Below are 23,181 nucleotides of genomic sequence, written 5' to 3'. Positions count from 1 at the left end.
GGAATTCAAATGCGTAATAGTTTAGGAGGCTATTCATGGTGATATGCTAAGTGTGAAGTTACCATACTCTGGATCCAATGCTTAGAACAAATTGGTCTTTAAAAGGATCGAAGCTACTCAGTTTTTGTATGTCATGAAGTTCATGGTCAAAGATGCATCCTTAAGAAGACTACATCAAATTATTCCCAGCTAGCTGATCTGATCTCTTTCCCCAAAATTGAGAAGTACATAAGCCATGAAGATGCCTACTAAGCCACCCTCGAGGGATGCTTTGTGTTCAACTTCCATACATGGAATCGGGGATAATATATGCTCATTTGAAGACCTGTTTGTTATATATAGGTGTGATGGAGTGGGCTCAATTTGGTGCTCGTAAGATTGTTAATAAGTAGGTATGGAAGCAAGATACTTACAATGGGAAGCTTGATTAGTGCAGTATAAGTATCACCTTAGTTGCCAACAGGTTCCTATCTCACCACAACAAAAGTACTCCATGTCGTGAGCCTAATATTAAAAAAAAATCAATTTTAGCTCAATAATATCAGTGAGTTTTGTTGAGAAATGGGCCTCCATAGATGACTCTTAAGCCATAAATGAGAGGAGATGAAACTATTGCTACATCAAAGATGAAGGAAAGCATGGGTAGTGCATGTGAACTGTTTGACAGAATGCATGATTGGTTAAAGATTGATCTCCTACACTTTGCGAATTCATTCTGAGTTCAAATGGGCAACCATTGTCACGTAAGGTAAATAGGGATGTGATTGAGTCAAAGATGGTATAATTATCCTTAAAGTCTAACATGGAAAAAGCATCAACGTAATGCCTTTATGAACTAGACTTGGATCGAAAAATCCCATGATCACGATTCAACAAGGCATATTGGTATAAAGAACAGCTCGGTCATGGAAAGGATCGAATGAGGTATCTCTACTTCTCTATCATACCTTGAGAATGGAGAGAAAAATCCTAATAACATGTGAGAAATATATTAAAAATTAATTTAATACTCACAACCCTAACTCAAAAAACCTTACTCGGCACTTGAAAAATGCTCGGCACATGAAGGTGCCGAGTGCCAATTTTTCTCGGCACTTGATGGTGCTGAGTGATAAGTTGCTTGGCACTTGATAGTGCCGAGTGATAGGCAACAGGTGCCGAGTGAGCTTGGCACATAAAGGAAAATTTAGTAGATGCCAAGTTAGCTCAGCACTCAAAGAAGACAATGGATGCCGAGTAAGGTCAACTCCAACTAATAAAATTTATAACTTAAAAACAATCTAACATGAATGCTTTCACGATTAAAACTAGAGAGCTGAGCTTTAACCTTTCAAACAAGTTTCTCAAATGTAATGAATAGAAGAGGAAGAACAATAGGTTCAAGTATGCCTACTTTCTTTTCTATTCGACTGAGATTTAAACTATTACAAAATCTGGGAGCATTTGGCTTCAACCAGAAAACCCTAAAATAACCCTAAACTGATAATACTTCAAACTTCAATAAAATTTTAAATCTGCAACTCTAATGGCTGCATACAATGGTGCCTGGAGCAATCGCTACTTCAATAAGACAAATCCAAACAACAAAAAAACTTACTGAGTGAACAAGGGAAAAACGTGCAACTGCAAGCACAAACTTCTTTCCTTCTTCCTTCTCTGCTCAGCTCTGCAACTTCTCTCTGATTTTCTTGATCTGCAAACTCTACTAAATGAATGAATAAACATTCCTTTTGTCACATTCCATTTTTTGTCTCAACATTCTAATTCAAAATCTCACCTAACAAAAATAAATGCTTGTCGTTCAAGGATGCCTGCAGTGACCTGACAGGGTAGTGTAATCACCTAAAAATGGTCATCTAGACTATTAGCCCCCTTTTCAACATTTTGGCTAAATTAATTTAATCATTTACCTAGACCAAATTGCTAATAATCAATTTATTTGATTATAACCTATAGTTTGACTATGCTCTCCTAAGTTCATTATTTGATTAAAAGAACATGTCCCCTTTTAATTAAATAAAAGACCCCATTCTTCTAACCCACTTAAAGTGCACACATAAAGTCCTTTTTCTATTTTGAAATTAAAAGAAAAGGCTTTGTGACTTTTGTCTTATATGACAAGTCAACTTATATTCTATTGGTTGACTTGTGTGTGCACATGGATCACTCCTCTTTTTGAATTCCACCGTTGATAATCTACCATGTTCATCTTGATCTCTACCGTCCATACATCTTTAAAAGGGAGAGAGCTTTCCCCCTCAATCCATCCTCATTTTGAATATTGTTATGCTACAGGTTTTCAAACAGGTTTCTTTGGAGCTTTGTGGAGAACTTCTATTTCTTGTCTACATTCTCTGATCCATGGATCATGGCATTCTAGCTTAGCTTAGCTTTCATTTTTACATGTAGCTTAATCTCACATAGCTTAATAATGGTATTGTAACACTCTCATACATGTTTTAGCATAGCTCCACTTTGCATCTCATTCTAACTTAATTTTCATTTGCATTGCATTCTTGAGGAACTCCTTGGGACATTTGCATTCTTGCATCTTGTCTTTGGAACCTCCCATTGCATGGTTTACTAGCAAGAAGAGTATCTCTAAGGCTCATCTAAGAGCCCTTGAACTTGAAATACACTCTCTTGCACTCCGTGGATAGGGAGCTCTAAGCTGGCATCCAAGCATTCCAAACTCATGGAATCATTTGGATAGAAGGGTTTAGAGTGGGACACTTTCGAGTGTACAGGTAGATGGGCATGGGGCTCGAGGACAACCTATAGGTGTTTGACGTTTAATTTTCAACACTCCCCCTTTGTCCTGAGCCAAACAAGAAAGGATCACAACTGATCCAAATCAACTACGCCAAGACTCTCTCTTAAGTGTACAAAAGTTCCAATGCCTAATGGCTTGGTGAAAATATCTGCTAGCTGCTGCTTTGACTTGCAGAATTGCATCTTGATATCCCCATTCTCCACCAACTCTCTGATGAAGTGATATCTGATTTCTATGTGTTTCCTTCTCCCATGGAAGACTCGATTCTTGGAAAATGCAATTGATGAGATGTTGTCACAATAAATTGTGGTTCCATCCTCCTTCCTTTCATTCAAATCAGTTAAGATCCTCCTTAGCCAAATTGCTTGACATGCTGCTGCATTTGCTGCTATGTATTCAGCCTCTACTATAGATTGAGGAACAATAGGTTGCTTCTTGGATGCCCATGAAATTACACCTGATCCCATATGAAACATGTAACTAGAAGTGCTCTTCCTATCATCTAAACTTCCAGCCCAATCACTATCAGTGTAACCAACCAACTTGAAATCATCATTTGCAATATATAAAATCCCAAATCCCTTGGTACCTTTCACATACCTTAGGATCCTTTTCCCTGCTTGCCAATGGGAATCCTTTGGTGTTTCCATAAATCTAGAAATCAGACTTACTGCATGCATCAGGTCTAGCCGAGTTGTAGTCAAATACATTAGACTTCCAACCATACTCTTGTATAGTTTTGGATTCACTCTCTTGCTAGAGTCTTCCTCGCTCAACTTTAGACCTATTTCTGTTGGTGTGGGGGCTGCCTTACTATTCTGCATTTTAAATCTCTCCAATATTTGCCTTGCATATTTTTCTTGAGAGATGAATATGCCATCATGCATTTGTTTTACTTCTATGCCTAGAAAGTATTTCAAGAGACATAGGTTTGTCATTTCAAATCCACTTTTCATGGCCTCTTTAAACTCACCAATTAGAGCCTTGTCATTTCCAGTAAAAATCAAGTTATCTACATACAAGACAACAATCAATACATTACCATCTGCTGCCTTGATGTAAAGAGTGGGCTCACCATTGCTTTTGCTAAAGCCATTGCTCATCAAATATGAGTCAATCCTACTGTACCATGCCCATGGAGCTTGCTTGAGCCCATAAAGAGCTCTCTTCAATCTATACACTTTGTTCTCTTCACCTGCAACTTCATAACTAGGTGGCTGCTCCACATACACTTCTTCTTTCAATACACCATTTAGGAAGGCAGACTTCACATCCATTTGAAATACCTTCCACTTATGTTGGGCTACAATTACTATGACAGTACGCACGGTTTCCATTCTTTCAATAGGGGCATATGTCCCATCATAATCTTTTCCATATTGTTGTTTGTAGCCCTTGACTACCAGCCTTGCCTTATGCCTATCAATCTTGCCTTCAGCATTGCATTTGGTCTTATAGACCCATTTCGCTCCAATCATTTGCTTCTTTGGAGGCAATTTAGTTAGCTCCCATGTCTCATTTCTTTCTATAGCATCTATTTCCTCATCCATGGCCTTACACCATTTCTTCTCCTTAATAGATTCTTCAAAATATATTGGATCACTATGAGAAAATAATGCAAAATTAACACTCTCATCATAATCTTCATACCTTTCATCTTGGTATATCTCCCTAAGACTCTTGGTCTTTCTTGGTAATAGGGAGGAGAGTGTGGGATCAAAATTTTCATTGTTGCTACATTGCTGACCAACTCGATCTTCACTAGTACTCGGCATTGACACTCGATCGTGCCTAGAGGAGCTCGGCACTGTCTGAACTTGCTTGCCTTTTATTTTATTTGCTTCTTCTTCTTTCTGTTCATCAACATCTTCTTCACTAATAATTGGCACTTTACTAGAAGTGCTTGGTGACTCATCAGTCGGATCATACCAAGACTAATTTTCAAGAAATTCCACATCTCTTGAAAGAGTCATCTTGTTGTTCAATGGGTCATACAATTTGTATGCCTTTGATTTTGAGCTGTACCCTGTGAAGATGCACTTCACACCTTTGTCATCTAATTTTTTCCTTTTCTCTTTAGGCACATGTGCATATGCAACACATCCTAACACCCTTAAGTGTTCAACTATCCATCTTCTTCGTGACCATGCTTCCATTGGAATTCTGTCATGGACTACTTTTGTAGGACACCTATTAATTAGGTAAACTACTGTTGCCACAGCCTCTCCCCAAAATTCAGTTGGGAGACCTTTCTTTTTCATCATGCTCCTTGTCATTTCAACAATGGTCCTATTCTTCCTTTCGGCCACTCCATTCTGTTGTGGTGTGTAGCTAGCTGTAAGCTCTTTCTTTATGCCATGTTTCCTACAAAAGTTTAAAAAAGAATTGGAGTTATACTCCCCTCCTATATCTAATCTAAGGACCTTGATATAGTGTCCACATTCTTTTTCAGCCTAGGCTTTAAATTCTACAAATTTATCAAAAGCTTCAGATTTATTCTTTAAGAAATACACCCATGTCCTACGACTGAAATGATAAATGAATGTCATGAAATAAGTACTCCCCCCAATGGAAGTAACTTGCATAAGACCGACTAGGTTAGTATGCACTAATTCTAATGGATATCTAGCCATCCTATAATTTCCAAAATTAAAGGGAAGCCTATGTTTCTTACCCAAAATACAAGCCTAACACTTGCCATATGGATTTCCTATATGTGGCAAACCTTCTACCATTCTTTTATTTGACAACAAATTTAAACCAGCATAGCCAAGATGACCATACCTGAGGTGCCATAGCCGTGAGGGGTCTTCAACCACACTTCTTAGAGCTGATTGTGTGGGAGGTGTAGCACTAACTTGAGATTACAAGTTGTGATTACAGGTTGCCATCCTTATGAAAAAAATTGAAATATTGCATAAAAAGAATGCATGTCAAAGCTTCAAATGCACAAGGGCTACTAACAATTGTTTGCAGGGCTGCCCAACGCATAAAAACCCAATTTTGCTTGTTCTTTACTTTTACATGTGCAGAATATACTATTTTTTTATTTTTAGGCACATTAAAACTTACAATTGAGATCTTTTGGTGATAGGAGAGTATGCTCTTCACCCTTGTGGTGAATCAGAAATCTTGACTTACCATTTGGTTTCAGGAGTAAGAGGCAACTAAATCTTCTTGACATGTTTGGGAGAAAATGATTGGAATAGGAGAGTATGCTCTTCACCCTTGTGGTGAATCAGAAATCTTGACTTCTAAAAGTTGATCCACTCTTTGTGTAGTTAGAATCCTTTAGAGGGCCTGCTCTTAGACAACCTGAGAGGAACGACCCAAGTGGGGACAAGTAGATTACCCGGCTCTTCCAACCCACTATAAACTCAAGGCTATCAAGGACACAAAACCTTGGTAGACATAGTGTTTGTCTTTGCCTAGTGTGATCGCTTATGGGATTTCGACCATAGGGAGATCACTAGGCAAGAATGCTTAAGGTACTCTTGTGGTCACGAGATTGGTTACTCATCGCAAGGTGAGGTGTCCCATAATTGGGAGCAAGAGGAGCACTATGAACGAAAGCCCTATCTAAACACCCTAAGTTAGTAACTGCCTTTTTTAGCTGCTCAACTTCTTGGTGCAAGGATCGATCCTAGTGGACTACCCGGATCACCCCACGATTTTAAACTCACCATCTGTGTTCCCTTAGTTATGCTTATGGAATTTCCATGGAAAAGCCAATATCTCTTGTGGGAAACCACTTGGTGTGAGGAAAAGGAGCATCAAGTGTGGGCCAAGTTGTTGAGTAATGAACCATGACATTTAGGTAGATATTGCTTGATGTGTTCCTGAATGTGCTAGACCTATGAAAATCTTTTGAACATAAACATGACAATAATTCTAGGGAATTCTTTTGAGACCTTAGATATGCTTGTATCATGCAAGGTTACTTTGTCCCTTGCTTGATTGTTTGACGACTACTCCATGTGTCACTATCTTGCTTGGAAAGAAATTGCTTTTGAACATCAAACTTTCTATGCTATCAACTATTGTCAAACTTTGTCAACCAAGTCAAAACATCAAATGCAAACATTTTCTTGTGTTGCTTGCTAAGGGGAGTCTCATCATTTGATTTTTATTTTCTATGTCTCTGGTTCTTGAACATGCTTAAAGTGACTCTTTGGTCTTGGTGCTCTTGGTATTTTTGTCTTCATGGTCTATGTCCGCTTGCTAGTCATCCATTTGCTGAAATGGTTACCTTGATTTCTTGACTGCACTCTTAGGTTGGGAAAGTTGTTCACTTGTCACCCTGCTTGCTCTATCTATTTGGCTATTTGGGCATCTTGCCTAGCTATTGACTTGAGTCATTCATGTCGTAAGTTTCTTGGACATATTGTTTGACAAGTTATTTTAATCTCTCTCTACTATCTTGGTAAGTGAACACTCTACCTCCTATAGTTTCAACATCAAGTTATCTTGTAGGCTCTTTTATGCTTGGCTTTGCATCTAAAACTATGGGATCTAAACCTTGTGCTACCAAACTTCAACCAAATCTAGATGATCATGATATCCTCCATGTCACTAAAGAGTTTCAAGATCTATATGCACAATACAAAGAACTAGAAGAGACAAATGATCTTTCTTACCTTTATCTCTCTAAGCCCATGACAGAAATGAAGTCTAAACTTGAGAAAAGGTTAGAGGAGAAGATTGCATCATTACATGAATCTTCCTTAAGGTCTTTACATGCATGTGAGTCACCTTCTTTGAGGTCATCCTCTTCTTCTAGGTCTACATGCTCTACTTCAAGACATCAAATGTCTTCATCTTCTAGATCTAAAGACCTCTTTAGAGAACAAGCAAGTGATACCTCCTTTGAGCCTATGCTAAAATTTCATGATGGACCTATCTTTGACCAAGATAATGATGAAGACATGAATGCATTCTATTCACTTGAGAAACAACAAGAAGATCCTAGACATACTTCTAATAGAACTTTTGCTCCCTTGGAAGATTCTTATGATGACACTTTGCAAAAACTTTTTGGCAATAAGATCATCATGTTACCTAAGTCTAGCTCATATGGAAACCCTTTCTTGGATATCTATTGTGCTTATCATCAACATAATGAGCATAGTACTTTAGATTGCATTGAGCTAAAACATAAAATCCAAGATCTTATTGATAATGGAATTATTGATACCTCTAATTGTATATGAGCAATGTTAGTATGCTAATAGAAACCAAATTTAAATAAAGCTTCTACAAACTAAACAAAATTCATAAACTTCAAGATAGACTAAGATGAGGTCTCAAATGAGAATATGAGCCATTAATGGACTCTCTCAATGAGAAGCTCTCTTGTTGAGTGGCTTTGTCTAAATAGATAGGATGTATGCTCAAGCTTATGCTTCAAAAAGGGCTTCAAATGGAGTTGGAATTTGGGTGTGAGTGTATGGTTTTGATGTAAAATAGCTTCTTAAAATGGTATTATGACTTTACTTCGTGAATTGTGTTATTTTGCAAAGGGGAAGGATCCAATTTATAGGCAAGAGGCTTGAGGGATTGAGGGCTAAGATGCAAGGATGGGAAAAAGCTCATGGAGGGCTCAGATTGCACGAGAGGAGAGCACATGGATTGTGCTTCCTTATAGCCAATCAGGGAGTGACACATGTCACAAGGTGAGAGGATGGAGGAAAGGGGAAGGATGAGTCAAAAAATGAGGCTCAAGGGATAAAATCTATTAAAGACCCTCATAATGGCTTGTAAGAGAAATAAAAGGGCTTTGAAAGAGTCATTTATGGCCTAGTGGGCTTCATAAAGTTTTATGGTTGGGATATTTTGAGGGAGATGAGAGGAATTTCGACTTGGGCTTGATTAGGAAGGTTTTAAGCTTGCTTAGGCTTGTGCAAATGATTAGAGGATGGATTAGGATGGTTTAGGATTAGCTTAGGGATAGGCAAGTGGATGGCATTTAATGAGGGTGGGTGAAGGAGGAGATATTTGTTAAAACTTTTTTAATAAACATGAGGATTAATATTTAATCTTAATTAAATATTTTGAGTTGGGATTAGGGGTAGGAAATGATGAGATTAGCCTTTAATCAAAATTAAAGAAGGATTAGAAGATTTTGGAAGAGGTTAGTGGTCTTAAGGAAATTGGTCAAGTTTTGGGCAAAAAATAAATTTTTTATTTATTTTGGGTTTTTTGGTCAATTTATTAATTAAATAATTAATAAATAAGGAAATAATGTTTAAATAAGATTTAAAAATTTTTGGGAGGGATTCCTTAATTAAATATTTTTAACTAAGATAAAGGGATTTAATGGAATAAAAATAAATAAATAAATTAAATAAATAATTAATTAATAAATGATGATGTCATCAGGGATTTAAAAATAAATAAAAATACTTTATTTTCTAAAGGTTTTTGGGTGTCTACATTTTGCCCCTCTTTGATGTGATGCCGCAATACTTGGCATGGCATCAAAGATAAGAAAATAAGATGCCCAAGGCTAGCACAGAAGAGGAGAGAATGGACTGTGAGATGCCCCCTCAAGAAGGCGGCGGGGAGAGAAAGCGAGGCTCGATGGCTTCTTGAAAAGTACAAGAATCTTGGATGAGCAAGAAAACTCAGATTGGCAAAGAGAAGGGGCTAAATTAGCTCAAACTCTCACTATGGGAGAATGATAAGGGAGAATCAAATGCACAAGAGGAAGCAAGCTTAAGACTTTAGGGAAGGTGGAGGATGAAGGAGCGGAGTGCTATAAAAAGGAATCTAGGATGGGGAGATGGATGAGGGGATTAAAAAGCTGATGCAATAGGATTTCAAGGAGTCAGATTGGCAGAAGATGGGTTTCGGAGATCCCTAGGACTAGGATTGTGGATCTCGAAAGATGAGGCTTGGTGGATTGATTTGGATTGGTGGATCCTCAAGACTAGGATTGTGGATCCCTAAAGCTAAAGGTGAGGAGTGATTCAAAGAGATACTGATGCATAAGCTGGGGTAGGAGAGACGGATGTTGGATATGGATGGGGGATAATGGAGATGAAAGAAAACCATTGAAGCTTTTTGAGCGGGGGGATACTTCAAAGAGAAGTACCACCATGTAGTTGAGCACTAGATTTGCTATAGGATTGTTAGTTAATTGCCAAGGTTACCAAGAACATCAAGGCCTTTTCACCAACTATCTAGAGGACTAACGAACTGACTCAAAACAAACACGCAAGGATTTCCCCAGTATCACACATGAATCCCAGAGGAAGCAGTGTGGAAACAACATTGGGTAACCCACAAGCAAAAAAGAAAACAAGCAAAAGACATGATCAAGACCTTACGCTCTGATTGCCCCATTCACAATATACCATGATATGGAAGATCATGGCAACCTTGAGGAGGGAACAAGGAGATTGCTTGGAAAAGATATTTCAAGACCCAACAGGGAAGAGTCCAAATCAAAAGAAAGCGAAAATCCAAAAGAGAACCGTTTGCCAATGAGATGGGTAGGACAAGGTACTAACGGACCAAGATCAGACATGAGAATTTAGCTATATCCTACAAGGACCTATCGGAGAGCACCTAAGCTGGTGGATTTGGATGAGTGATGCATCTGGCAAGCTGAACTAAGAAAGATAACACTTTGGTGACAGGAAATCTAGCTAAAGGATGCATTGGAATAGCTAACCAAGATGTGTGATGGGTGCAAGATGTTGATCAAGGATGAACTGACACGAACGCTGGATAGATACAATGGTACTAAGCTAAAGAGGATGTACAAGCTGATGGACCAAGATATGTTACAAATGTACAAGTTTGTTCATGTTTTGGTTTTTGTGAGATGGAAATGTTTGTGAAGGATGGGATGTCTATAATAGGTGATAGGTGGATAGGTAGATGGCTTGCGAAAAGCTTAAGTGAAAATGGGGTTTTGTGTGTGCACGTGATAGTATACAAGCTAGGTGCAAGATTATTTACAAGTTGGAATATGGTACAAACTTTGGACAAGATTCGGATATACAAGGTATGTTACAAGATTTACAAGGTATAATACAAGCTTTAGTACAAGATTTTACAAGCTGAGGTACAAGATTTTACAAGCTGTACAGGAGGAATTTACAAGCTCCATTAGATTTTGGATATTTGGTTGGAACACCAAGGGAACAAGCAGGTGTTTTATGGGATGGTGGGTGAATGGATGAGGGATAGGATAGTGATAGGTAATGGATTAGTCTTAGTACACAAGGTGCCTGAATTACCAGGTTTTCACCAAGGTACCTATCCAAGGCACTTGAATTGCCAAGTTTTCACCATTGGACGCTTATTTCTCTTTACTATTTTTTTTTTTGTATTTTTCAAAAGCTAGGTATACCAAGGATCTTCAAGCATAGAAATTCTTGAGATAAATGATGTTAGTAGGATCATTCAAGAGTTTTCCTTCCGGTGTAGATAGTTGATAGGCTCCGGAGCCAAAGGAAGCAGTGACAACATAAGGACCTAGCCATTTAGGTTCAAACTTGCCTTTCTTTTCTCGATCTGCTTGGACTTTCATGTTTTCTTTGAGGACCGTGTCACCTGGCTGAAAGTGTCATGGAAGCACCTTCTTGTTGAAATTGCTTTTGAGATGAGTTTGATAGACTGTGAGATGATCATAGGCTTGTTGTCACTTCTCATCTAAGAGATCTAGCTGGGTGAGCCGAGCTACTCTATATTCTTCATCTGATATTTGCCCTTGCAAAGATATGTGCAAGGAGGGAAGTTCAACCTCTACAGGTAGTACTACTTTGGCACCATAGACTAGGGAGTATGGAGTTGTGCCTGTGGATGTACAGAAGGAAGTTCGATAGGCCCATAGGGCTGGATTTATTTGTAGGTGCCAATCACGGCCGGAATCATTAACAACTTTCTTTAGGATTTTGAGAAGGATTTTGTTAGTTGCCTTTTCCTGGCCATTACCTTGTGGGAAATATGGGCTAGAAAAGCAGTGATGGATGTGGAGGGAAGTGCATAATTCTTCCATGTTGAGATTTTCAAAGTTACCTCCATGGTCGGTGAAGATGGTGGATGGGATGCCGAAGCGACAAACAATGTGGTACAAGATGAACTTGGAGACCTGAACTCCTGTAGCTGAGACTAGGGGGACTGCTTCCACCCATTTAGTCAAATAGTCTGTAGCTTTTATTATCCATTTATGTCCATCAGATGAGAGGGGTGTGATAGTTCTAACTAGATCAAGGCCCCAACAAGCGAAAGGCCAAGGTGGTGCAATAGGCTGTAGATCCTGTGCTGGAGCGTGTAGAAGATTTGCATGCTACTGACATGGGAGACACTTTCTGACAAAGTCATAGGAGTCTTCTTCAATGGTAGGCCAATAGTAGCCTACTCTAAGGATTTTTCGCACTAGGACAATACAACTCGTGTGGGCACCGCAAAGTCCAGAGTGTACTTCCTTTAACACCATCACGACCTCATTTTGGTCTAAACATTGAGAGAGAGTATCGTGATAACCCCGACGATATAGGGTCTTGGCTATGATAACATAGTGAGATGATTTTTAGATGAGGTTTTGGCATTGGGTACGTGTGAGGTGAGGGGATATGATACCATCGTTAAGGTAAGCGTGAATCTCATGGTACCAAGGGGATTGGGAACCAACCAAGATACAAACACGGTTTGAATCCTCATTCGCATAGGCGGGTGTGAGGAGCTGCTCCACTAAAAACTCATACTGTGTAGCTACTTGGGGAATTTCCAAGAGTGAGCCTATAGTAGCCATAGCATCTGCTACTTTGTTCTGTATTCGAGGCACTTGTGTAAAATGAAGCCTTGTAAAATGCTGGGTTAGCTGATCAACTAGCTCTTTGTAGGGTAATAGCTTTTCATCTTTGGTTTGATATTCATTTAGGGCTTGCTTGATGATGAGCTGAGAATCGCCAAAGATTTGTAGCTCAACAATGTTCCATTCTGCAGCTATCTTTAATCCTGCTATGAGGGCCTCATATTCAGCTATATTCTTGGTGCTAGGGAATTGTAGCTTGAAGGCTTTTGGAATGTAATCTCCTTGAGGTGTGACCAACAATATTCCTGCCCCTGATCCATGAGATGTGTATGAGCCATCAAAATAAAGTTTCCATGGGGGTTGTTCTTCAATTAGAAAGATATGCTCATCTAGAAATTCTGTGATCAATGGATAAGCATCTATTAGAGGTGCATCAGCTAGGTGATCTGCTATAGCTTGCCCTTTGATTGCCTTTTTGTCCACATACTGGATGTCAAATATGCTAAGGAGCATAACCCATTTGGCCAAACAACCTGTAAGTGTTGTTCTGGAGAGCATATACTTGAGAGGGTCAATCTTGGAGACTAGTTGGATGGTATGACTTAGCATGTAATGGCGAAGCTTTTGAGTTGAGAAAACAACTGCCAAACAAGCTTTTTTCCATAGGAGTATAATTGAGTTCATAACCAACTAGGGTTCTACTGATGTAGTAGATGGCTCTTTCTCTGTCGTAGTCATCGAGCTGTGCTAGAAGTGCCCCTAGAGTAGTAGGCGTTGCTGATATGTACAAAATTAGGGGATGACCAGGAACTAGTGGAACCAAGATAGGGGGATTGGTGAGATACTGCTTGAGCTGATCGAAGCTGTGCTGACATAAAGGATCCCACTTGAATTTCTCATCCTTCTTTAGTAAATGTGAAAATGGTGTACACTTATCTTCAAGCTGGGAGATGAAGCGCTAGATGGATTGAAGCTTTCCCTGAAGAGAGCGAAGCTATCGCAATGTCTGGGCAGGAGGCATGTCTAAGATAGCCTTGACCTTCTTGGGGTCAATCTCTATACCTTGTTTAGACACTATAAATCCTAGAAGCTTGCCAGATGTGACCCCAAAGACACACTTCTTGGGATTCAGCATGAGATGATATTTGGCTAACCTAATAAAGACTTTCTCCAGGCCAGCAAGATGATCCATGAAGGTATGAGATTTGACCAAGATATCATCCACATAATCCTCCAAAATGCTATGGATGAGACCATGAAAGATGGCTATCATAGCTCTTTGATAGGTAGCCCCAACATTCTTTAGGCCAAAGGGCATCATGTTGTAGCAAAAGGTTCCCCAAGGGGTAGTGAATGTTGTCTTATGCTGATCCTCTTTTGCAATCTTGATTTGATTATACCCAAAAAATCCATCCATGAGGGACAAAATTTCATGTCCAGCTGTAAGATCTACAATCATATCTATATTGGGCAAGGGAAAATCATCTTTTGGACAAGCTTTGTTAAGATCTTTGAAATCAGTGCAGATTCTGATGTCACTAGAAGGCTTAATGATAGGGACCATGTTGGAGATCCACTCTGAATAGTCGATAGGTCAGATAACCTTAGCAGCTAACATTCTTTCTAACTTAGCTTTGACCAGTAATGCCACCTTGGGGTGCATTTTTCTAAGCTTTTGTCTGACGGGCTTGATATGTGGATTGACTGCAAGATGATGAACTACAAGCTTTGGATCAAGCCCTGGCATGTCCTGATATGACCATGCAAATCGGCCAATGTTCTCTCTTAAGACCTCAAAGAGGAGATTAGCTTGGTCTTGTGATAGGGATGCAACAATGTGAACAAGCCTAGGGATCTCTGAAGAACCGATGTTGACTTCCCTAGTATTCTCAATTAGAATAGAAGATATCTCTGGTCGATTATCTTTAGGAGGTAATGCTAAATCCTCATGTTCTGCTTGTGGCTCTGGATGTTCTTGCTGAGGGGTTTTCTTCACTGCCTTAGCTAGTCTCAGATTCACCTTAATTCTAGTTTTGGGTGTATCGAAACTAGGTTGGGGATTTTCTCCAAAATACCCCTTGGGATCTAGCTTGTAGATATAGGCAAAATCTAGCTTTTTTTTCTTGTGAGGTGTTTCAGCTCCCATGAATCTTAGAAGCACTTCCTCTGATGTGAACTCATTAATGTGTATGACGCTTGGTTGTTCCCAATCTATGAGTTGTGGATGGGCGAGTGGTAGGTCAATGAGGTGGATGGATAGTTCTTGGAGAATAGAGTCTCTGAGGGAGATTTGGTCTAGGATATCGTCGTAGGCTCTCTTTTCAACTTCCTTAGGAATGTCTTCGATTTTGACAAGGTTGCGGTGAATGTTCAAAAAAGAGTGACCGTCCGTATTGGTGCCCTCAGTTATGGGTATGCCAAATCCAAGACTTGACTTTGATTCCCACTTGTGTGCGTCGATGGGGCACTACATGCCTCTTTCTTCCTGTCCTAGACCACCACCTTCATAGTTCCATTTGTTAGTGATGAGCTTATGTTCTTGGGGATACTTCTAGCTGTAGTGATCAAGGCATGCCTGATTCCTTTGAGGTGCATCCTTATGTAACCAATTGTTGATATCTGGAGTGAGCTCCTCATGAAGAGGTATTTTCGAGGATACAAAGGTTGTTGGGCCAAATTGTTTGTATCGAGGAGGTGGAATCTCCTTAGCTTTGTGATATGTCAATCATCCACAAGCATGTGGATCAAGTGGGAGTGCCTTGATAGCACATGCATCTAACAGACTATACTCTCCACAGCCCTTGTTATTGATCTTCACGATAGATAGGGTAGAGGTCACAACATCTCAAAGAAGTGAATCCATGTAGTATCAAGGACATCCACAATACATAATCCAATATCCTGCAAGAATAACTCTCATAACAAGTCTCCAATAGTCTCTCAAATTCTCCACAACCAACAAAGGAAAGAGAAAGAAATAACCATGTCATCTCTCACATGACATACATGAGCACAAACCAGTGATCACAATCTCTAACCAATCTCAAATCCAATGTAGTCAAAACTGAACATCCAGGAAGATAACCAAGACCAGAGAAACCATGCAAATCATAACCTATATCATGTCCTTCTACACACACCTCTAGATGTAAACTGTGCAAGTATGATCTCCTCCATAAAACCTCAACAAGAAGCCTCAACAACACCCAAACCATACCATATAACTAATCATGGATGTAAGCCTCTCACAAGAAGATCAAACTCAGTAAAACCATTCCTAAAGCAAGGAATAACCATTCCTAATCCAAGGAATATGCCCAATATAAAACCATCTCCCAAACTCAACCAACATAACAAAATATGCACATGGAGATAACCCATGCTAAACCATCTCTCAAATGAACCCTCCAGAACTAACTCATGTACCATAGCTCAAGATCCATATCCATGAAAGACAAGCATAAATATAATGCAACTGAGAGAAACAATGGGCTATACCTCTCAAGTAGCAAACCGCTGAGTAGACCAAGAGTGGGGAATGAGAATGATCATCAAGATACCCAAGTCTCCAACCAAGACTCATCTAAGAACAATCTCCTCTCAAGTCCATATCAGGTGACTGCCCCTCGGACTTCCTGCTGAAACCATCAACCGTCCCAACAAATACTTCTCTAATCCAAGAGAAATCAGCATCACCACTGTCTCTAAGTATCCATGAGCACCTATAACCAATCAATCCATGCCAACTCCAAATGCAACATAGCAATATCATGAAGTATCCAGCTTATGATCAGTGTAATCAATACCAAGAAACTAAACCAAGATCAATGTCAAAGTTCCAACCATGGCCTCAGGAACATAAACATGACAACATGATCTTACCATCTCAACTAAAGAGATAACATGCTCCATATGAACACACCATAACATATCACAACTCTAAACGCGTATCAAGAGTATACCATGACATAATAATGAAACCATCCTCATACCAAGGATAACATGCCAAATAAAAACATAAACCACACCTTTGCCAAGAACTCTGTGAGTCCTCAAGATGCAACCATCTCCATATACCATGAAGAAAACCATCTCCACATACTAGGAAGAACCATCTCCACACACCATGAAGATAACCAAGAACTCCATGATTCCTCAAGATCTAACCATCTTCACACACCATGAAGATAACAAGTGCACCATGCAAATGTCAAAGATGCTTCTGCAACAATAGGATCTAAGACAAACCTCCAACATCTGCAAACACTCAATAAATATATCAATGCCAACAACTCCCACTCAACTGTGGTACCAAGTCACCTATGGCATCATAAAATCGCCCACTTGTCGTTGCACCAAAAGCCATGACTGTTAGTGAACATGGAACACCACATAATTAACCACCTGTGGGTAGGGGAGCGCGTCGCATCACCCAAAAATCTCCCCCTCGACGCGCATACCAGGTGCTTATGCGGGTCGGGAAGGCACCGGGGAGATTTGAACCCATGACCAAGCCAAAACCAGGCTCTGATACCAATTATAGGGCCCATTTGTTGTTGCAACAAAAGCCATGATTGTTAGTGAACATGGAACACCACATAATTAACCACCTGTGGGCAGGGGAGTGCGTTGCATCACCCAACAATCTCCCCCTCGATGTGCATACCAGGTGCTTACGTGGGTCGGGAAGGCACCGAGGAGATTTGAACCCATCACCAGGCCAAAACCAAGCTCTGATACCAATTGTAGGGCCCATTTGCCATTGCACCAAAAGCCATGACTGTTAGTGAACATGGAACGCCACATAATTAACCACCTGTGGGTAGGGGAGCGCGTCGCATCACCCAACAAATTGGTAGTGTTTGGACCTTAGAAGGTCATGTGTTTTGCTCCTAGATGGATTCAACTAGGCTCAATCCATTCTAGTTGTTTTTTATTACCTTGTGTTTAAGTTTTTAGGAAGCAAGATTAGGGGTATGGTAGAAGTTTGGGGAAATGTTGGTTCTAAGTTTAATTTAGCCTCTATGGTTTTTTTACATATTCTTGAATATGTTGGAGGTCATACATTGTCATTTGAGGGAAAGTTGGAAAAGTTGTAAATTATTGCAAAAGTTGTCAATTGGGAAAAATTGGTCCAAATCATGGGAATGGATTCTCTAAAGGATAAATCATGCCTACAAATCCTAAAGAGACCTTAATAGGACTATTTGAAAGTTTCCAAGGGTTAGATGCAAAAGTTGCTAGGAGATGCAAAACAACTTTGAAAAGTTGCATGACAAGATTTTGGCAAAAAGTTGCATTTCATTGAAATAGAGGTGATAGTTATGGTAGTTGTCTAAAACCTATTGGAAAACCTTTAAAACCACAAAGGAGACCCATTACAAGGGTTAGAGTTTTTAATATGTGAATTTTGCAAAGCTAAAGACATGAACTGGTGTTCATTTTTGGCAATTTTGCATGTTTTTGATTGCTCAAGTACTATGATGGATTGAAAAAATTCTATTTGCATTGGACCCTTGTAGTTCATGGTCTTACACCATTTTTTTTGTTTCAGATTGCAAGTTGAAAGGAGTTCATTTTGTTTTAGTTCAAAAATCTTTTGTTTTTACATAGTATGTTGTTTTGTTTTGGCATTTTTTGTGAAAAATGGATCCCCCATGAACCCTCACCATGGAATCATCATGGCCTTGCAGGTAATGTAAGTGGATTGTATTTACAATGTACATAGCAAAGGAGATGTCTAGACAAATTGGTTTTCTATTTTCCAAGTAATGCCCTAGGAAAGCTTTCATTTCATGGCTAGGTGATCATAGTGCTTGCAAGAGGATTTTGATGGATTGAATGTATTAGATAGTTTAATTTGAGAGTTGCAAAAAGAGGAGGGATTTATGAGTTAACTATATGTGGATGGAGAAGCTCCCAAGACAAGTTTTATTATGTATTTCATTAGACCTAATGTAGTGCAAGGCAGGGGAGTCCCCAAAGGAGATGTCCTAGCCCCCAACTATATAACCATGCAGTGGAAACACAACAACAAGAAGCAACAATGAAAGATCTGATACCAAATCATAATAATATATTCATAAAATATAACTAATTACATGCAATGTGCCAAGTTGTAAGGCCTTCCTGGTTACGACCAAATACAAAGCAAGTAATAGTTTTGTAAGATCCCTCAAGATCCAAACCCAAACCCTAGCTATTCTAGATCCACACTCGATAGAAAGCTCCAAGGAAGATCTCAACTTGAGCTCGCAAGCCCACCAAGCATTCTCCTTGTTTTCCAAGCCGTAGCTACTAGCCCTTCTCAAAATTCAGTCTCGCAAGCCCCTCCTTTTCTCCACAATGGATGATTAATGCCTAAAGACTTCCCCCCCAACCCCTACTTATACCAATCTAAGCCACAAGTTGGCCTAGAACACAAATTAAATACAAATACATAAATTAAATGCCACAAGTCAGCCTCCTACAATAATTAAATTCCCAAAATTGATGTCTTAGTAAAATTACGATATCTCCTAGCTCCAAATGAATTAGAACTCGAGCTTCAAACCGTAGGTAGAAATCTAGGCCTTCTTCAATATCTGAAATTTTCATCCTTTAACTCATTGTGGAAAATTAGCTATACATCCTGAAATAGAAACCAAATTCCTAGACCACGCCAAGCAACCAAGACCATGTCGAGCTCCCTAGACCATGTCAAGCTCCAATGACCATGCCAAGTTCTAGAGACCATGTTGAGCTCCCTAGACCATGCTAAGCTCCATAGACCATGCCGAGCTCCCTAGACCATGTCAAGCTCCCAAGACCATGTCGAGCTCCATAGACCATGTCAAGCTCCCTAGACCATGCCAAGCTTCCAGACCATGCCGAGCTCCATAGACCATGCCAAGCTCCCAGTATTCACCAAGCTCCATAACCCTTAACCAAAATCCCTCTCAAACATTTAGGATTGCAAGCAAACCCAAGATGCTCCTGCATCAGACACCCTAGGTTTGAAAAGATTTTCTAGTAACTGGAAGAACATCTTCTAGGATTCAACACATAAATCCCAAACTAGTTCTTCACATACATAGCCTCTGAGTCTTCAACTTGTACACTCTTTCCCTTTTTTTTCTTCTTCACATCCACCACAGGTTTTCCATAGGTCTAATTTCCATGCTGATCTCCAACTTTCTCAAAATTTTCCAACTCAACTCGGCCGCCAATACTCAGGTTCCTCCTACCAAACTCTTCATTTGGCAAAGGAATCAGGGAAAACTTCCTACCACCTTTCTCAATTGTAAACACATTCCTAACACAATCATGCATAGCCCTGCAATCATACTACCAAGGTCTGCCAAGCAACACATGACAACTGTTCATATCCACAATATCACACAACACTTGATCCTTATACTACCCAATCTGTAAATCAACAAGGCATTGCTCACTCACTTCCAAAGCATGCTCACCTTATAACCAGCCAATCCTATAAGGATAAGGATATCTCATTCTCTTCAAACCAAGTTTTTGAACCATCTCTTTAGCAAAAAGGTTATCGTACTACCACCATCCACAATCACTTTGCAGACTTTACCAATAGACTTACAATGAGTTTTGAACAAACTAGTCCTCTAACAAGAATCCAATGTCCTCTCACCAACCAATACTCATTGAGCCAACAAACTCTCTCCTTGCTTAGGCTGACTCTCTTGGACTTCAACCTCATTCACAACATCAACTATCCTACCAATTGGACATTCAAAAGATCTATGCCCCTCTTGACCAGACTTGAAACAATTACCTCTGAACCCACCTCCACCTGTCCTTCTCCTCAATTCCATAGGTTTTGGTTCACCTTCTTCTTTTGGTTTAGCTTGTGTTGAACTATCTTGCTTCTCCTTCCCTCGAGAACTACCTTGATTCTTCCTCTTTAGTTTCTCCTTTGCTCTTAAAGCATACTGATAAGCATCCTCAACTGAAGAAATATTCAACATACCAACCTCATCCCGAATATTGAATCTCAAACCATTAATATATCATGCTACCTTCTCTTTTGACAATTCTCGATGCCCAAACTGAATAGTCAACTTGTAGAATTCTTCTGTTTAATATTTCACATTCATATCCTTCTGCTTCAAATTTTGCAACCTCTTAAATAGCTCAAGTTCATAATCAGCAGGAATGAACTTAGCCTTCAACTTAGTCACCATCAGTTTCCATCTAGTGATCTTCATTTCACCTTCCTCTTCTCTATCTCTCTGTAGTTCTTTCCAACAAAGAGCAGCATGTCCCTTCACCTTAGTTTGTGTCAGCCTTACTCTAAGTGGATCCTCAATATCCTCAAGCTCAAAGTAATCTTCCAATTCACCAATCCAATCAATCAAGTCTTCAGATTCAAAGTGCTTGAAAAATTAGAAACCTCCATCTTATGCTTTAGCTTCAACTGAGATCTGGGTCGAGCAAACTGACCAGCCTTAATTCCAATAGGTCTCTCCACATGATCATATCTATCCTCGTCACCAGATCTAGTAACTTCAAAGTCTTCATCAACTTCCTCATAACTACCTTTAGTACCCACATGCCTAGGTACACCACCTAAAGCACTCACAATTTCAGCAATCATGTCACTCTTCATTAATGCTATCTCTGCTCTAACATTCTCAAACTCAGATCTGATATCTACTTTAATCTTCTCTAAAATTCATTCTTCTACAACATCAATAAGATTAGCAATTTCCCTAGGGTCCAATATTTTGGGAGGCATCTTCCAAAATTTTAGAAAACCCTAAGCAACAAATCCATGGAAAGAATCTGCCTCTTCAACCCAAGTCCTGGTGCAAACTGCCTTAACTTTGGTGATCTGTCCACACACTCAAGAACAACCTTCGCTCTATTACCACCTGACATAGTGCAAGGCAGGGGAGTCCCCAAAGGAGATGTCCTAGCCCCCAACTATATAACCATGCAGTGGAAACACAACAACAAGAAGCAACAATGCAAGATTTGATACCAAATCATAATAATATATTCATAAAATATAACTGATTGCATGCAATGTGTCAGACTGTAAGGCCTTCCTGGTTACGACCAGATACAAAGAAAGTAATAGTTCTACAAGATTCCTCAAGATCCAAACCCAAACCCTAGCTATTCTATATCCACACTCGGTAGAAACCTCCAAGGAAGATCTCAACTTGAGCTCACAAGCCCACCAAGCATTCTCCATGTTTTCCAAGCTGCAACTACTAGCCCTTCTCAAAATTCACTCTCCCAAGCTCCTCCTTTTCTCCACAATGGATGATTAATGCCTAAAGACTCCCCCCCCCAAGCCCTACTTATACCAATCTAAGCCACAAGTCAGCCTAGAACACAAATTAAATACAAATACATAAATTAAATGCCACAAGTCGGCCTCCTACAACAATTAAATTCCCAAAATGATATCTTAGTAAAATTTTGATATCTCCTAGCTCCGAATGAATTAGAACTCAAGCTTCAAACCATAGGTAGAAATCTAGGCCTTCTTCAATCTCTGAATTTTTCATCCTTTAACTCATTGTGGAAAATTAGTTATATAGCTTGAAACAAACACCAAATTCCCAAACCATGTTGAGCAACCAAGACCATGCCAAGCTCCATAGACCATGCTGAGCTCCCTAGACCATGCCGAGCTCCATAGGCCATGCTGAGCTCCCTAGAACATGATGAGCTCCATAGACCATGCCCAGTTCCAAAGACCATGCCGAGCTCCATAGACCATGTCGAGCTCCCTAGACCATGCCGAGCTCCATAGACCATGTTGAGCTCCCTAGACCATGCCGAGCTCCATAGACCATGTCGAGCTCCCTAGACCATGCTAAGCTCCCAGACCATGCTGAGCTCCATAGACCATTCTAAGCTCCCAGTATTCACCAAGCTCCATAACCCTTAACCAAAATCCCTCTCAAACATGTAGGATTGCAAGCGAACCCAAGATGCTCCTACATCAAGACCCTAGTGAATGCTAATTAGAAATGCTTGAAACCCTTGGTTTTAGGAATACAAGTAGCAAAGGGATGTACAAATAGGTTGAGGACTTGAGACTCACAAAATCCTAAAGTTTTTCCAAAAGGGTATCCATATATAAGATTATTCTTCCACCTTGTTAAGGGAAACTTCGAGTTGTAGCCCAAAAACTAACTTTGGAGGCAATTAGGCCTAATTAGGACAATTTTGCTAAATTTGAAGGAATCAATAAGGATAACTACAGATTTTAAAGCCAAAAGTTTGGTAGAAGTCCAAAATCCCTCAAATTTAATCCCTCACTCCATGTTGAAGGTAGAATGACCAAGTTTGATGAAATTGAGAGTTTGAAGGACAAGGGAAGATGTCTTTTGGAAGGGATCAAGTTGTAAAAACATTGGTGTAACTGGATAGGGAAGATTGGAGGATAGGATAGAAATCCTCTTGAGGTTAGGGTGAAAAAAGGGAAACCCTATTAGGCTAGAAGAGAAGCCTAGGTGAGCCCTTAAAGAAGAAAGGGCTAGAAGTAATCTAGTTTACATCAATGTATCAGACTATTTCTAAAAATCAATCTTCTAAGCTCCTTTACCTTTGAAGAAGTGTCAAACTTCCTTTGAATGTGGTATCAATAACATTCTCAGAGGAAAAGATTAAG

This window comes from Cupressus sempervirens, chromosome 11 (assembly GCF_028749045.1).
Source record: "Cupressus sempervirens isolate cs-2001-9-10 chromosome 11, ASM2874904v1, whole genome shotgun sequence".
In the NCBI taxonomy this organism is placed as follows: Eukaryota; Viridiplantae; Streptophyta; class Pinopsida; order Cupressales; family Cupressaceae; genus Cupressus; species Cupressus sempervirens.
The sequence above is the reverse complement of the archived record's forward strand: the minus strand, read 5'-3'. Positions refer to the sequence as shown.